The 18,990-nt window shown below is 41.7% G+C and overlaps 1 protein-coding gene across 1 annotated transcript in view; it reads left to right on the plus strand.

Annotated features, from left to right (window-relative positions):
• The first annotated feature begins 1,666 nt into the window (after positions 1 to 1,666).
• The window catches only part of LOC145414374 (plasma membrane calcium-transporting ATPase 3-like), a 92,313-nt gene continuing 74,989 nt past the window's right edge, over positions 1,667 to 18,990 (plus strand). The window contains exon 1 of the mRNA XM_080283909.1: positions 1,667 to 2,527. The gene's annotated coding sequence lies outside the window, so the exon portion shown is untranslated. The remainder of the gene's footprint in view (positions 2,528 to 18,990) is intronic.

Genomic DNA, 18,990 nt, shown 5'->3' on the forward strand with positions numbered 1-18,990 from the left:
TGTTTATTGATGCCTTCGGTGCGGTGTGGTTGGGAGGGTGATTTTGTGTGGTGTGGTGTGGTGTGGTGTGGGAGGGTGATTTTGTGTGGTGTAGTGTGGTGTGGTGTGGGAGGGTGATTTTGTGTGGTGTAATGTGGTGGTGTGTGGGAGGGTGATTTTGTGTGGTGTGGTGTGGTGTGGGAGAGTTATTTTGTGTGGTGTGGGAGGGTTATTTTGTGTGGTGTGGTGTGGTGTGGGAGGGTGATTTTGTGTGGTGTGGTGTGGTGTGGGAGGGTGATTTTGTGTGGCGTGGTATGGTGTGGTGTGAGAGGGTGATTTTGTGTGGTGTGGTGTGGGAGGGTGATTTTGTGTGGTGTGGTGTGGGAGGGTGATTTTGTGTGGTGTGGTATGGTGTGGGAGGGTGATTTTGTGTGGTGTGGTGAGAGAGGGCGGTATGGTGTGCCGTGTTTTGCGCTGCGGTGTTGTGTGGTGCGATGTGATGTGGGAGGATAATACTGTTTGGGGCAGTGGGGCGGTGTGGTGTGGTGTGATGTGCCCTCACGAAAGTCACTAAAATCTAGGGAGTGAAGCACCACGTGTCCAATAATCATTGGCGAGAAAGGAAGGCATTGACAAAAGCCTACACAATAACCTATATCAAACACAGAGGCTGAAATTACGCATAAACATTAACATTACGCGTCCTCTTATGCGTGATATTCGATGGTTTTATCTTCCTCGCTCGGCTTGGGGTTAGTCTGCCATATTTCTGACTTTCTTTCCGCCTGAGACCACTGCACATGTCAACTGGCGCACACTGGTTTGAGAGGCACATGCTCCCCAGACTCGTGCTACTCCTTAGAGGTTATACTCGGTCAAAAATGTCAAGGGAAAACACCGCGTGACCGGCTGTCATTGGTTGTGACCGCTCAAACGACAGGACAAGAACACGGCTTGCAGTGGGTGTCACTGGGACCTTCATAACACCTCCACCTCAGCGATTTGTTTAGCATATTGTACCTTTATATTTTTTTTTTCGTTAATGAGACAAACTAAGTCAATATTAGAAATCTATAATTACTATGAAAGAGAATATCAAGGTATAAGCATAATAAATCGCCAGGGAAGTTTTACGAAATCTCCAAAGCATCTTAGCATATGACACTAAAATCCTTCTCGATAGGTTTAGGATGTTCTCTAACACCTCGTTCCTAGCGATTTATTTGTAGTATTACAATTTAGTATTCTCTTGTATGATATTTATAACTTTTAATTATCTACATAGAGATCATAAATAATATGCAAGGGAATATTTATTTACCATATGAAGGAATAAACTGGCAAAGAAGAAATGCTAGGGAGACTTCTAAGTTGACGAGAATACCTAGACTGAAGCAAGCCAAAGTCCATACTATAAATAAATAAATACTACAGAGGAGAATATCAAGGAGTGATAAGTATAATAAATCGCTACGGAAGAGGTGTTAAGAAATTTCCAAGGGCACTGAGAATACGGGCCTAAATCCTGGGCATGGGATGCCAGGAGGGGTGGCAGCGGAGATGTTGGCACGCAGTAGCGCCATCTGCCCGCCTTGGGAAACCTCTCAACCCCCACAGTGCTTTCCCTCTCACTCAGTGCTCTCCCCACCGAGCCATCACCGCACCCTCCGTTACCTTCAGCACAACACACAACCCCTGTACCCTTGGCACAAACACTCACTCTCCGTCGTCCTTCGTACAAACATTCATCTTCCGTCGACCATCTCACAAACATTTATCTTCTGTCGCCCCTTGCACAAACACTCACTCTCCGTCACCTTTCCCCCAAAGTTACCCTTCTTCACCTTCCGCACATCACCCTCCTTCACCTTTCGCACGTTACCCTCCGTCGCCCTCTGCAAAAACACTCCTTAGATTCATCCCACAGTCCTTCATTTGCGACTCTCACGCTCCAAAATTTATCTTGCACGCCGTTGCTGGATTGTTCTGTGCCGGTAAAGATGAGAAGAAAGCACAAAACTTGAAAAATCACTGCTCTCACGTGAGTTACTTGGTGTTGTGATTACCGAAAAAAAAAAAAAAAAACACGGACATACACACGTAGCAAAGCCTGTGCATCCTAACTGATAAGAGAGCAAAAACATAACTTCCCTGAGCTGGCGTTGATAATATGGAGAATACTCAGTGTTGGTGATGTGCTGAGTGAGAGTGTACCACCGCAACCTTACGTGTCACTGCTCTTGTGACCTTGAAACTGAACTGTGTCTTGGGCTACCTTGAGGAGAAACTGAGCTGTGTTTTGGGCTATCTTGAGGAGAAACTGAGCTGTGTCTTGAGCTATCTTGAGGAGAAACTGAGCTGTGTATTGGGCCGTCTTGAGGAGAAGCTGAGCTGTGGCTTGGGCTATCTTGAGGAGAAACTGAGCTGTGTATTGGTTTATCTTGAGAAGTGAACTGCATCTAGCTTATTATCTGTTCCCTGACGATTAAAGAGCTCTGTGGGATTTTTCTGCTGTTTGCGAGTCTACACAGGACAAAAAAGAAGACTGGTAAGTAAGCTATTTATAAATCACGTTGGGAAAGTGAGGAGAGACGTTTTTGCCACGGTCAACAGGGGTCACTCAGGGATTGGATGAGACAATTAATAAATAAATAAAAAAGTAAATAGACAGACAGACAGACAGACAGATAGATAGAGAGATTCATAGATAGACAGATATACAAGTAGATCCTTCTCACCAAAAATGCTAGTATGAACATGATCTAAAATGAAACAAGATAGTAACATAAAAAAAGAAAAAAAAAAAAAAACTGAGCACTTGTTAATGTTACTGCATATTTCTAAAATGTCACAGAAAATGAGACAGTAAATACTATGGATGCATTATGAAGCATGTGGGGAGAGAGAGAGAGAGAGAGAGAGAGAGAGAGAGAGAGAGAGAAGAAGAAGAAGAAGAAGACGAAGAAAATGTATAGATCAGAAGTAGAAGAGGAAGGGGAAACCACGAAGGAGGTGGAAAGTTTTTTGTTTTTTTATGCGAGGAAGAAAGAATCAAAGGCCATAAGTTGAAAGAAATTTTGAATAAGAGGTCTGTGCATCCAGGAAAGTGAGAGATATTAATGAAATAGAACAATCTTTTCTTCGTTTTTCTTGACAGAATATGAACAGAGAAAGGAAAAACAAGGTAAAAAAAAAAAAAAATACACCAGATTACAGATGCGTGAGGTGGCTGAGAGGGATGACTTTGCTGTAAATTATGTATGAGGGGCAAGAAGTGATGCGACTGGGGGTAAACCGCAGAGAGATTATCGAGATATGGGCCTGTTTTCTCATCACTAGAAAGCTCCCTAACACCTTTTCCTTATCGGTTTACTTCTGCATACAGTGTGTTGATAATGACTCGTTATCATTTATGAAACTTATCTTGTAAATGAAAATATATAAACGCCATACAGGTGAGTAGAAAGGTGTCGTAAGCAAAATAAATCGCTAGGGAGAAGGTGCTAGGAAGCCTTCGTAACCAACATGAATACAAGCCTGGTTGTGACTGAATTAGTATTGATCATTACATACGACAGATGAGAGTAAATGTGTATAAATGAAGTTAGAAATAAGGTTGTGAATGAGGGTGTAAATGAAGTTGTAAATAAGGTGAATGAGGTTGTAAATGAGGATGTAAATGAGGCTGTGAATGAAGCTGTGAATGAGGTTGTAAATGAGATTAACGAGGTTGTAAACAAGGTAGTGAATGAGGTTGTAAATGAGATTAACGAGGTTGTAAACAAGGTAGTGAATGAGGTCGTAAATGAGGTGAATGAGGTTGTAAATGAGGCTGTGAATGAGGCTGTAAACAAGGTAGTGAATGAGGTTGTAAATGAGGTGAATGAGGTTGTAAATGAGGTTGTGAGGTACATGAGGCTGTAAATGAGATTATAAAAGGCTGTAAATGACGTAAGTGAAGTTGTAAATGAGGTTGCTTTCTCCTGCTCTATGATGCCACCCCACAGCAGCAGGTAACAGTGAGCCTAATGTATTAAAATATATACTCCTGACAGGGAATACTGAGTGGTGGATCTTTCGTATCTGTAAAAAGAAAAAAATAACAGAAAAAAGACAAAGAAAAGACAAGAAAAAGTAAGAAAGAGAAAAAGAGAAAGGGAAAAGAAGAGAGGAGAAGAGAAAAGGAGAGAAGAGAAAAGAGATCATAATAAATAAAGCAATAAAGATGAAATTTAAAACCATGTAAGAATTAAACAAGAGTTGTTCCCGCAATGAGAGTGCGTTAACCAATTTGCAGGATCAATAAGACGCCTGCAGTTTTCTTTTGATGTTTTGTGTGTGTGTGTGTGTGTGTGTGTGTGTGTGTGTGTGTGTGTGTGTGTGTGTGTGTGTGTGTTCTCTGAAAAAATCGGGTTAGTTTGTCTATAAATCTTTCATTTTAACTTGGCAGAGATTTTCGTCCAATTACAGTTTATTTCTTGTAGTTCAGCGACAGAATAGGGCAATACTATGTCTCTATAGTCTTTTCCTAGCTCTTCTTCGTGACTAACACCATATTTAGTGTCAATCTCTCTCTACAGCTCAATATCCAAGAGCGAGAGACGTCCATTCCACGCCTAGTTAAAGTGAACAGAGTATAGTAGCTGCGTGAGTAAAGACAAAAGTATGCACAAGCAGTCTTTTTCACAAGCAGAAGCTCGGGGAAGTTTTAATGTGGAATAATTTGTTACCTCCGCCATCGAACTTCGAGGAAGTTCTGTATTCGACTGTCTGTCTGTCTGTCTGTTTGTGTACAAGATATCTCAAAAGTTGTGACTGGATTTCAATGAAATTTGGTGGATAGATGGGAAGTGGTTCAAGGAGGAGTTGATTAAATTTTCAGGTGGATCCAGATCCGGATGCAGGGATAAACCATAAAATTTATTGGTGTTGACCAAAGTATGCGTTCTCTGGGATAGTTTAACAGGATAGAGTAAGACCGTATAATTAATTAACTATGTGAGACCGTAAAAGTATTTGTCTGGTAGTAAAGAGGAACTGCAGCTGTAAATCTTAAATTTTATTGGCGATATAGGAGATATACGCTCTCCTGTGCTTTCTAGGTTTTTGCTGCATTGTACAGGACGGTCTGAGACAGTTTAGCGGAAACATAAGTAAACCACCACCACCACCACCACCACCACCACCAACAACAACAACAAAAATAATAATCTATCTATCTATCTATATACCTAGGCTGCTTCCCCCAAGGAAAGGGAGGTAGCCGAGACAGGACGACACACTCCCAATTTACTCATCCACTCAAACACATTCATTCGCATCTTAGCCCCAAAGGGGAGAAGGGACAGATCCTCACCGCACCACACCGCACGAGGGTCAACTGCGCAGTGCAATCAATGACATCCGCAGCAGGGCCCGACAGCAGAGCTGGTTTACCCCCGCCACTTCATAGTAGTAGTAGTAGTAGTCTATCTATCTCTATCTATATACCTAGGCTGCTTTCCCCAAGGAAAGGGAGGTAGCCGAGACGGGACGACACACTCCCCATTTACTCATCCATTCAAACACATTCATTCGCATCTTAGCCCCAAAGGGGATAACGGACAGATCCTCACCGCACCACACCGCACAAGGGTCAACTGCGCAATGCAATCAGTGACATCCGCAGCAGGGCCCGACAGCAGAACTGGTTTACCCCTGCCACATCATAATAATAATAAAGAAATAAGTACAGTAACTTTCACTTGTCCATTGTTTTATCTTCATTATCTTCAATGAATAAGGGGCTGTGGTATCAGGCAGGGATGGAGGACATAGGGGACGTACCCCCCCCCTTGTTTTCGCCAGACCAATGATTACCTATACCAAACGACAAATGTAATTCACGAAATATATATAATAACTGTCTTCTATAAATGTTATCATGGAATAATTTAAATGAAAAGTGGGAATTGGTAATAAATTTTTAGGTAATGAGGCAGCATGCATTGAAATTGTAATTCCCCTAAAAACCATCTCCCCCCTCCCTGGTTTTCCTATGTGCTGGATCCGGCCCTGGGTATTTTTTTTTTCTTTCTTTCTTTGTTTTCATTCTATTTCTTTTGCCCTTTCTATGCGGTGGCCATGGCCTTTGACATTTGGCCGTCAGCAAAAGATAATGTAATCAGTCAATCAGCTACCGTGATAGTAACGCGGCGGCGGGAGATGCTGTCTTAATCCTTCACTTGAGAGGGCTGTTGAAAACTTGACCCCTCCGCTCCGATAAACCTCTCTTAATCTGAATATAATCGTATGGCTGTGGCAAGTTTCAGTGTGCCATAGTGTTGAAGGGGTTAACTGGCGACCGAGCAGAGTGTGCGTGCTTTTTCAACTATTATAATTTGTCTGGACGCCATGTATGATTATCTTCTCAACACTTTATCTGATTGCATGTTCGAGTATCATGGCCTTGCAACCCTTAGGGCCCCTCCACGCTGAAGCTGCAATTGATATTTGGCCCCATTTTGAGTCAGGCACGTATTTGTGAGGGTATGGGGTGCCTACGCCTATTTTCAGCAAGTTTCTTTTCACTAGCGAGACGTGCCATGTTCTCGTCGATCAAGGAGACTCCCTAGCACCTTTCCTTTACCAACTTATTCTTGCATAGAGAAGGTTGATAATCACTTGAGCCCTATTTATACAATCCCCTAACACCTCTTCCTTACCAACTTATTCTTGCATAGAGCGGGTGGATAGTCATTTGAGTCTTATTTATACAATCCCCTAACATCTCTTCCTTACTAACTTATTCTTGCATAGAGCGGGTTGATAGTCACGTGTGTCTCATCTGCACAATCCATACTGGTTACTTATTGAAACGAACAATATTATCAGCCAAAACATATGCAGTAAATATCATACATACATGTTATCAGAGAATCATATAATTGAAATATAGGAAGGGGAGGCCAAGGATGAGATGGAGGGATGGAGTGGAGAGGTATATGAGAGAGGGGGGTGTGAACTGGGAGCAGGGCAGTGAAATGGAGGGGGACAGAGCGACATGGATTCGATTTGTTTGTGGCCACCCCTTACGAGTTTCAGGTGTCTGGCAATAGATAGATAGAGATAATAAATTTTGAGGTACTTTGCAATGAGTTAATATGAAATCAAATTTGTGGAGATTCCGCCCTGAATCACGTCCCCCCTCCCCTCTCCCACACTTTGCAAACTGTTGGACCCGGCCTTGCAAGCGGCATAGGAGAATTCGTAGCACATCTTCCTAAGCGATTTGTTTGCTTGGTTGAATATTATACCTTAACATTCTCTCGTTTGTTATCCCTGACGTTTTCAATATCATCACTATTTCCATCAATAACACGCAAGAGGGGTAGTGTGCAGACTAAATCGCTGAGGAGGTGCTGCGAAATCTCCGAAGCCACTGTGCGACTGGATCATGACAGAAGAAAACGTCGAGGCGCAGTGTGCATGACAAATCCCAAAGGAGAAGGCGTTGCGAAATCTACAGACCCATTTAAGAATACAACTCTGCCTAACCCTCGCTGCCTGTGCCTAGTTGCTCTGTCCAAGTTTCTTTTCACTAGATCTGTCGTATTTCTGTCGGTTGCGGAGGCTCCCCAACACCTCTTCGTTACTAACTCATCCTTGCACAGAGGGAGAGTGGGTTAGTAGTTACCCTTCTTATTTACACAACCCATACTGGTATAAAATATGGGTTACGTTAAAAAGAATGACATGGTGTATTAGACAAAATAAATCGCTGAGGGAATATTGCTAAACAGTCTCCTAACCCAACGAGAATACGAGGCTTGGCACTCACACACAATTTCCGCCTATTCTTGCCATCGCCCTCAGCTATATACAAGGGGTCTCGCGAGAGGTGTGGGCAACTCTAGCAGATTATTTTAGGGGATAATTTTCACCAAGAAGTATATCAACGAGGGTCCGATTCTCAGCCGACATGGAGTACAATTACTGATGATCTTGTGGGCGAAAATGGTCTCCCTCATCATTAACCCGTCGGCTGAGATTTGGTCTCATGTTGGTATTCAGAATTTTTCAAGGATTACCTGATGTTAAAATAATAATATTATTAATAATAAGAGTAGTAGTAGTAGTAGTAGTAATAGTAGTAGTAGTAGTAGTAGTAGTAGTAATAATAATAATCTATCTATCTATCTATATACCTAGGCTGCTTCCCCCAAGGAAAGGGAGGTAGCCGAGACAGGACGACTCCCTCTCCATTTACTCATCCATTCAAACACATTCATTCGCATCTTAGCCCCAAAGGGGAGAACGGACAGATCCTCACCGCACCACACCGCACAAGGGTCAACTGCGCAATGCAATCAGTGACATCCGCAGCAGGGCCCGACAGCAGAACTGGTTTACCCCTGCCACACCACAACAGACCCATCCCCTTACCCGCACCTGACCTGACTAGCTGATCAGACCAAATGCGGGAGAATATCCCCTCAGGGCTGCGTCATCACTTATTCATTCACAATTTCTCTCCATTTATTTCTGTCACGCACAGCCACTCTTCCTTGCTCAACAGACATCCCTCTCGCATCCAGCGCTCTCTTCACACTGTCCATCCATCCTATTCGTGGTCTTCCTCTCAGCCTTACACCTCTCACATCAGATCTAGTTATCTTTTTCACCAATCGCTCATTATCCATTCTCTCCATATGCCCAAACCATTGCAACACCCTCTGCTCAACTCTACCAGCCATCTCCCGAACAACTCCAGTTCTCCTTCGCACTTCATCATTTCGCACTCGATCCATACGCGTCACTCCACACATACTCCTCAGACATCTCATCTCCATTACATTCAAACTTTTCCTCTCTGCTACACCCATATTCCATGTTTCAGCCCCATATAATGCAGTCGGTACCACAACACCCTCATACAGCCTTCTCTTTACATCCATTCTAAGCGAACGACATTTAAACACTTTTTTCATTCCTCCCAGCACCTTTCCTACTTCATTTATTCTAAACTTCACTTCTGCATCTATTCTTCCATCCACAGCAACATGTGACCCTAGATATTTAAAACAATCTACCTCCTCAAGCAACTCACCATTCAAAACTATATTCATCCCCCTACCATCTATCAACCTCGTACACTTCATCACTTTACTCTTATTCTCATTTACTTTCAATTTCCTCCTTTCACACACCCTTCCAAACTCCTCTACCAACTGTCTCAATCTCTCCTCTGAATCAGTCACCAGTGCAGTATCATCTGCAAACAGCAGCTGCTTCAGATTCCATTCTCCTCCATCAACATTTACCAGACTCAGACCACCTAAAACTCTTGCATTCACCTCCCTTACAACACCATCCATGTAAATATTAAACAACCAAGGCGACATCACACATCCCTGTCGCAGCCCCACTCTCATGGGAAACCAATCACTCACAGCATTTCCCACTCTTACACACGCTCTACTATTTACATAAAAACTTTTCACCCCTTTTAGTAACCTACCATCAAGTCCATACAATCTTAAAACAGTCCACAAAGCCTCCCTATCAGTTCTATCATACGCTTTCTCTAAATCCATAAATGCCCAAAACACATCCTTGCCTTTCGCTAAATACTTTTCACACACTTGTCTCACAGCAAACACCTGATCAACGCATCCCCTCCCTCTCCTAAAGCCACACTGCTCATCACTAATCACTCCCTCTGTACCCTCTCTAACTCTCATAATTAACACTCTACCATACACCTTACCTACAACACTCAACAGACTTATACCCCTAAAGCTAGTACATTCATACTAATCACCCTTGCCTTTATACAACGGAACCACACAAGCACTTGCCCAGTCAATTGGCACCATACCTTTCTCAAAGCACACATTCAACAATCTTACTAACCAGTCAACAATAGTCACTCCACCACCCTTCAGGCATTCCACAGCACACCCATCCATACCTGCAGCTTTCCCTGTTTTCATCTCCTTTACTGCCTTCTCCACTTCCTCCTTCGTGATCAAAGAATCATTCAACTCTCCCAACACATTTATTCCTTGCACCCTTCCATCCGCCACAATCTCAGCCGCCCTTTCCTCCTCTACATTTAACAATCTTTCAAAATACTCTGCCCATCTCTTCCTTACTGCATCCATCTCAATTAACATCCTTCCATCCTCTGCTTTTACTCGTTCTTCCTTCCCAGACTCTCCCTTTCGCACCCTTTTCACCTCCTTCCAAAGCATTTTCTTATTCTGTTGAAAATTCTCTGTCAGCCGCCTACCCCACCTCTCTTCTGCTGCCACTTTAGCATCACGCACAGCCCTTCTCGCTCTATTCCTCTTTTCCTTATACCTTTCATATAATAATAATAATAATAATAATAATGGGTCACCCTGTATTTTTGTGCCACATGGTTTGTGTTCAAGCTGATTCTTAACTTCTTGATTTCGGTGATGCATTTTTTTTTTTTTTCCGGACGATTTTTTTTTCTTCCCTCGAGAGAGAGAGAGAGAGAGAGAGAGAGTGAGTGAGTTCCATTAATCCCTTTAAACTAGAGATCTGTCCTAAGTAACATAAAATCGCCCTGTGGTAGCCAGAATGAAACGAGAAAATATGTAATCGGAATGAAGGGTTAAACCTGGACCGAGAAAAACGAACCAACTCTAATTATCATAACTTATTTATTTATTTATTTATTTTCGTGGAATGGGCAGAGAGCATGTGCAATCTTTCCATTTTCCTTCGGAAAAAACAAATCTTAGTTATGAGAGGAAATTTATCATTTTTTTTTTTTTTTTTTTTTTATAAAGAGGACAGGGAAAAAGAGAGGGCAGAAGCTTCCAATGTCCTTGTTTTTTATTTAGTTTAAAAAGAAGTAAGTTACGGAGAGAGATAGACAATGTTTCAGCATCCGCGTGGGTTGGATGGGTGAAAAACAACACTACCTTTATTTTCATGGCCAACACCCCTGCTTTATCACACTTTACTTACACTTTACATACACACTTTTCGTACACAGCCTTAATTTATCTTTTACTGCCTATCAGATTATATTCTCCCAGTCAAACGTCATGCACACCCTCCTCGATTGACAAACGTTTTTTTAGTTGGTTGAGAAAAAGAGGATGCGGCAGGGGCCATTCTTATAAAATCTACATCATAATTAGGTGAGTGTCAGAAATGTGAGTCTTAGAGACTTTGTTAAGTAGAAATCATAAGCTGCTGAGATAGCGGTTTGCTATATGTAGCACTGGCGAGTTTTGAAAAAAAAAAAAAAAAAAAAAACAGAAAAGACGTAACAAAAAATCGTAAATTACTACGATATTTCCCTAAATGTTTTCGGTGAAAAGTCAACTGATTAATGTCAAATTTTAGGAATTCTTTACTTACCACTTTGTTTTACTGTGAATGAGGGCATGTTGCCTCACCGCACCATCCTGTAAACAAACACCACCACCGCCACCAGCAGCATGGAGAACTCCAACAGCACGATGGAGAAACGCACAAGTGGCCGTCACCACTACAAAGTTGCATTTTTCCAGTTGCAAGGTAACGCAACGTTAAAATAACTTTCATATCTGGCGTGAGAGCCTTGTTTCTTGCCGTTTGTCTTGTTAGGGTCTCCAGCACCAAATGTCACAAAAATTATGCCTGCATGGTCCAAACGGTATCTCTTTACCAGTTCAGCATCACTTAGACTATTAAGCACATCTTTCATGTCACGAAAACGTCTTGGTTGACGGTGGCGAATTTGTTGTTGTGGTGCTGCGGCCATGTTTAACGTTGTGATATGAGTCCATAGCCACGTCCTAGTTAAGCGCTATACGAACTTGGGAGGTGTGTTTAGCTGTGACTCAGGTTAGGTCGAACATAAGGAGTTATGACTCACTCTATGAATTTAGGACAGACTTTCGCCTTATGACGCAGTCTTAATGTTTTATAAGCACGCCGATCCTCATTATTGTGGAAAGTGATGTGGGCAACACCTCAGAAATATCCCTGGATCCGCCCATGAACTTGGTCTAAAATTGTCATCTGCCCTGAGTTGTAACAAGAGCTTATCACACATGCTAATCACGAAGTGCTATGGAAAGGCTGTAGATGAAACCGCTGACTTATTCTTTTCAACCATTTTGCTTCTGGAGCTGCAAAAGGACGAAAATCTAGGCCAAGTTAAGGTGAAAGAACTACCGTATAATTCCTTAGTGTGCAAATCATGTCAACCGGTGCAACAACAAACTCACTAAAATTAGCACTTATAGCCACCAAGTGTGTCACCGGGACTGACTATAGTTGTGTGTTCTAGAGGTCATATTCTTGTCGGAGAAGGCTCCCTAACACCTTTTCCTTACCAGTTTATCTCTGCATGTTCCATTTTATTAACTGGCGTTATCTTAATGAGCAATCAGTGTCAATAATACAAAGGGATTAATACAAGAGACCAATAAAGTGTAACATGTAAAATAAATCACAAGGAAGAGGTGTTAAGCTTCCCCACACCACGAGATACGGGCCTATGTTGCTGAATAGTATGCCATTGTGCCAGTCTGCTTTATTTTGGCTTTATTGTGATTATAATGGAGTGTTCAAAATCTAAGCTTAAGTTTTAATCAGGAGTATGAGGGAATAGTTTGAAAATGAGAGTGCAAAGACCAAAAGTTATAACATATTGAGAATCTGAGTACAAAGACCAGAAGTTTTAAAATATTGCATTGCTAGATAAATTGCCAAAGTTAGGATAAATTAGAGTGAAGTTAGATTACGTTAGAGCATACTGGGTAAGGCAGAGGTTAAGAGGGTTAAAAGATGCAATTTTATTTGCTTAAACATACAAGAAGGTTGAGGTTAAGGTAGTTTAGTCAGGCCGTAGCCTAATCTGAATTGCTGTGGAGTTTTCTTAATAACTCAACCTCAGCGATTAATTCTGCACCTTGCATCTCAGTATCTTCTTGTATGTAACTGTCGCAAACTATGTCAGTACTAGAATTATATAAATAACAAATGAGGATACGAAGGTGAAACAAGAATAATAAATCGCTACGAAAAACGAGCTACGAATCCTACAATGACATTTAAAGAAATGGCTCTACAAACACACAGAATATTGTCATAAAGCAAGATTTCTCGATGTTGTTTGTGTCGCCCTATAGCCTAGTCGCAAGAATTTTTGGCCACGGTCGGACATAATAAATAGCTACGAAATGGGAGTCACGAAACCTACAATGCCAGTTAGAATACAGGCTCCCCGTACGCCGAGAATATCTTGGCATGTAGCAAGATGTCTCGGTGTTACCCCTTTTTTACCTCTTTTATGTCGCCCTATAGCCGCAAGAATTTTTAGCCACGATGACTCATGCACCGAGAGAAACTGACACGCTCGGCAAAGATCTGTGCAGAATCACATCGGGTCCCCAATACTTAAAGTAATAATAATAATAATAATAATAATAATAATAATAATAATGTGGAGCCAGTAACGCTGTATAAAAAATATGATTTCGTACACTTCCATGGTACTATATTCTTTTTACTCAACACCAACTACTTTTTCATATGCTTTCCAACGATGTGCGTGGATCCGCTGAAGCTCTAAGTGTGAGATACCGTATATGAGGTTTGGTGCTGCTCCCTACCAAGTCACATATAATATAATGTCCTCGCTCGCTGGCTTGGACACCCTGTAGATTATTTATGGTTTTTCAGTATCGACAGTATCAACAGAATTTTCATATCAAGTTGTCATACGCATAATAAATCGCCAAGAGGTGCTACTAGGTCTCCCATGTCAGCGAATCTAAGACTTAACACTTAGTTCGGCGGTGGATTATTTTTCTTTAATTCTTGCTACCTATAGACGATACTGTTCAGTTTAGGGAAAATTTCTGGTGGTAGAGGAGATAATGGAGACTGTCTGACCCCTCCTGCTCGAGAAGTCCCTCCTGAGCTGAATAAAATCGTCTACAGAGAGCAAGAATAAGATAGAAACTAATATTCACTGAAAGAGCGCATACCACCTGCTACACCAATAAAATGTATGATTTATACCTGCATCTGGACCCGAATCCACCTCAGAATCTAATCAGCTCCTCCTTGACCCATTGCCCACATATCCACCAGATCTTACTGAAGTCCGATATATATATACAGTATATATTTTTAAATCTTGTACACAAACAGACGGACGCGCTAGAATACAAAGCCTCCGTCCTACTTCTTTGGAGGAGGTAATTACGTCACCTGATTGAAAGCTTCTGTTTTTTAGGCCACTGTCTTCAACCATTTCACTCCGATGACGTACTGTTTTTTTTTCCTTTTAATTCTTGCTACTACAAGACGATTTTATTTTGCTCTAAAGACACTTTTCGAACGGGAGACGTTAGATATTGCATTCATTAACGCTTTCACTACTAGAGGTTTGCTCTATGTTGAAAAAAGTCGTCTAATAATAATAATAATAATAATAATAAGAACAATCAGATTAATCAAGTCCACTGAACTACTAAAGGTAAATCCCCTTGCTGAAATTACTTCATTCTTAATTCTGGTTTATTTCAGATTTTAAAGAAGGCTGTATGTAACCCCTCCAGTATATACGACATGCCTCCCCAGAGCTGAATAAAACCGTCTGGTGGTAGCAAAGATAAAAATAAACCCATCTGGCTGAAGAGGTCATATCAACTTGACTTCCTTGGCTGATAAGATTAAGGAAACGTTTCGTAAAACTTTGTGCATTGATAATCTTTTTTTTTTCTTCTTCTTCCTCTTCTTGCTTATGATGCTTGCTCCCTCTAAACCATATCGTGTAGCCCAGGAATGTTTTTCGTAGTGAGGGAGGTCAGCTCTGAGTAGATCTGTTTAGGCTGCGTGGAGGTTAAGTTAGATTGGGTTAGCTCAGGGTAGGGTTAGGCTAGAATACACTAGGATTAGGTTAGGCTAGGTCAGGTATGAGGAAAGGTTAGATTCGTGTAAAGTAAAAAGGATAATGTTAGGGTGGCATGAACTTGAGATGTATTTTGTTAGGTTAGGATTTGTGGTTATGATAAGCATGGTTGAGGTTGGATAAGTGTGGATTATGACAGGATAGAATACACAGGGGTTTGCCAAGATTAGCTTTGTTGATCAGGTGTTGTTGCATCATGTGTAGTTTGCATGATGTCAGCTTTCTGGGAAATCTGGTGGGCAATATTTATGGGTGTTTCCGGTGGGTCGGCGCGTCAGTCCTACACCTGAAGCCCGCCCAGTCTTGTTTTAGCGGTGTCTCACACTCCAATGCTTTGACTCCGCAAATTGTTAAGGTTTACTAAGAATAATAATAGGACGTCTCAGTGTCATCCTGGGAACGGAAGTCTGCTACCCGGAGATGTGTGTGTGTGTGTGTGTGTGTGTGTGTGTGTGTGTGTGTGTGTGTGTGTGTGTGTGTGTGTGTGTGTGTGTGTGTGTAACTCGCCATTTCCTATCGGTTTGGTCCAGCATCCGATATTTTTTCCTTGTCTTTTTCTTTGTTTTCTTTTGTATTTTTATTTTACTAGAGAAGTTAGCTATGACCTAAATAAGATCTTTAAAACTGAGAAGCCTCTAAGAAAAAGAAACATTGTTAGTTGTAAGAAATAATTTAAGAGGACGTAACCCATACTGAAGGTGCTTTAAAAAGTGAACAAAAACAAATGTATGTCGAGCCTGAATTCTTCTGTGACACTAACAAGAACTAAGTGGGGTTTTGTAATGTGTGTGTGTGTGTGTGTGTGTGTGTGTGTGTGTGTGTGTGTGTGTGTGTGTGTGTGTGTGTGTTGGTGCGTATACAATTGCCGGGTGAATTATGCACATTAAACAGTTTCAGTATAGGGGTTAAATAATATTAGTATGTGAGGATATCATAATTCTTGCCATAATTCATTATATACCTCTTCTCCTCTTAGTCACTTCCTCCCTTCCCCCCCCCTCTCTCTCTCTCTCTCTCTCTCTCTCTCTCTCTCTCTCTCTTGGCTACACGCTCATACCCCATCTCCCCCTCCCCTTCCCCCTCCCCCTTCCTGTTTCTTTACTCCCTTGGCTACATTCTTGAGGGCACATGCTCAACTCCCCCCCCCCAGTCTCTCTCTCTCTCTCTCTCTCTCTCTCTCTCTCTCTCTCTCTCTCTCTCTCATACACACACACACACACACACACTCACACAGTTGTTTAGATAATTACTGTCCAATTAGCCATACACACCTGTGGTAGGGAAGGTATTGGAATGTTTAATTGCAGATAGGATTATACAGCATCTAAAATCACACAAGTTACTCTATGCCTCCCCATCATGGCTTTAGGCGGCACCGTTCTTATTTTGACTTGACTGAATTCCATCACTGTATATTCTCTAAATGTGACCGGTGTAGGGCAGTTGACACTCTTTATTATTATTATTATTATTATTATTATTATTATTATTATTATATCGGTATATTTTTTTTTGAGTACTAGAAGGCATCTGTTAAAATACTTCATGCAGGTTGATGATAAAAACTCGTGCACTGGGAATTCGGGGAGAACTAGTTGGATGGACTGAGAAATGTCTGACTGACCGTCGCCAGAGACTGGAAATTACTGGGGAAACCGCTGACTGGACATTAGTCACAGATGGAGTGCCCCAAGAGTCAGTTCTAGATCCATTACTATTAATTTTTTACAGCAGCAATATACTGTAGATGTGAGCACTGTCAGCCGATCTGCAAACTTTGCAGACGGTATAAATTTAGGAGGCAATGCCTCGTCATTAAACAAAGAAGAGCTACGTAGGGACTCGGTTAAAACAAGGGAGTGATTTGAACGGTGGCAAATGCAAATTTTACAGTGCAAGGTGATGAACATTGGTCACGCAAATTTAAGAACCAAATGCCCTTTGTTAGGAGGTGAAATCAGCAGTACTGACTTGGAGGAGGAATTAGTTGTATTAGGCTACCCATTAGTGACCTTAGGTTCGTCAGACAGTACAGAAAAATAGTGAAGAATGCACAGAGGCTTCTAGGTTGTATTAAGAGGCAGCATAGGTGCAGAAACAAGATAGTCCTCTCTACAGTTCTCTTGTAAGGCAACGTCTGAAATATGCTGTGCAGTTCTAGTAGCCAACTCTGAAGAAAGATATTGAAAGGATTGATAGCGTGCAGGTGCATGCTCCTTAACTGATCCCATCCATCAGGTATATGGGATACCAGAGAAGGCTGCAGGCACTCGGCCTCTTTTCGTTAGAGGCTAGGTGTTTGCGAGGACAGCTAGCTGAGGTGTTCAGAATCCTTCATAGATTTGAAAATATCAACTACGAACACAAAGTTTGATTAATTCAGACTCGACGAGGAATCATGGGTGGAAACTTGGCATGAAGCATTTCCACCATGGTATATGTAGAAAGTATGCAGTACCTGGAAGCGGCTACTAGCAGCAGATATCGTTGACTGTTCTTTGACACAGCAATTCAGAGCTAGGCTCACACCAAACATTTCCTCCTTTCATGTAAAATTTCTAAGCCCAGTCGTCCTCACCCCCTCCCTTCCCTGTTTGTTGTACATTTTTTCTCTGCTCGTGCTACTTGTGGAAGAAGTGGATGGGGAAAGCCCTTCGTCATTACCATACTTTTCCCTCACCATTAGAGTAGCTACATGTACCTAGAAGCTGCACTGACGGTATTTCTTTGGTATGGGTTGTAAGACATTTTGGCGCACTACTTGTTCTTGTAACCTCTCTCTCTCTCTCTCTCTCATTGAGTATTTATACTGTAGTTTCATCGCCCTCCTCGTCCTATTCTAATCTTCTAACACCCAAGTACGTCGCTCTGTTGCCACACGTGTGTGTGTGTGTGTGTGTGTGTGTGTGTGTGTGTTCTTACCTAATTGTATCTTTACAGGAATGTGTGTGTGTGTGTGTGTGTGTGTGTGTGTGTGTGTGTGTGTGTGTGTGTGTGTGTGTGTGTGTGTGTGTGTGTGTGTGTGTGTGTGACCATTTACTCTTTCTTTAATGAAACTATAATTGCTAATGATTTTATTAGCTATATTTAATAAAAAATCTCTATGAGCAATAACCATTTTTTTTTCACACTGACAATTAATTCTTTCAAGTTCTTAGCCTGGCCTGAACAACTATAAGAACGACAAAGAGAGGCTTCAAACGCTGCTCTAAAATACAAAACCTTTACTGCAACTTTACATCATAGTACAGTTGTGGACATAAATAACGATACACTTCTTTATGGTAAATAATCACAAACCAAAACAACCATTACCCTTTTCACTCCAGATAAACGTGAATTTCAAACGCATCCTTAACTATGGCTCATCAACTAACCACTTCTAATGGAAAGACACCCCAAATTTTAGGACCTACTCTGGACACACACACACACACACACACACACACACACACACACACACACACACACACACACACACACACACATTTGACCTTTTCACAACATACAAGTAACATCAGTTCAAAGGTATGTCGTAAAATCGATGTTCTGAAAACACTCACAGCCATTACCTTTAGACAACAGAAATAATCCCTGAAAACCGTCTACAAACAATTCATTCGAACAAAAGTGAATTACGTTGTCTCAGGCTGGATCCCAGCTTTAACCAACACAAGGATAAATAAACTTCAAAAATCACAAAACAAAGCCTTAAGAATACTAGCAAGGTGTACTGTCTATCTGTTTATTGCCAGACGCGTTAATCACGTAAGGGGTGGCCATAATCAAATTGCCTCTGTCACCCTGTCCCCAACCATTTCACTGTTGTGCTCCCAGCTCACACACCCCTCTCTCATAGACCTCTCCACTCCATCCCTCCATCTCATCCTTGGCCTTCCCCTCCCTCTTCACCCCTCCACCTCACTCACATACACTTTCCTCGTCAGTCTCCCGTCCAGATATATGAAAACCACAAATATAGATTACCTACACCCAGACACAAAAATACTCCCAGTCAAGGATCAAATGCAGTGAGAGGCACACAGTTCATCGCTTCAGATCAAGACTCATGTTACCCT

The sequence above is a fragment of the Coenobita brevimanus genome, chromosome 99 (genome assembly GCF_032717465.1).
Source record: "Coenobita brevimanus isolate Jiangsu-jjx chromosome 99, ASM3271746v2, whole genome shotgun sequence".
NCBI classification, from domain to species: domain Eukaryota; kingdom Metazoa; phylum Arthropoda; class Malacostraca; order Decapoda; family Coenobitidae; genus Coenobita; species Coenobita brevimanus.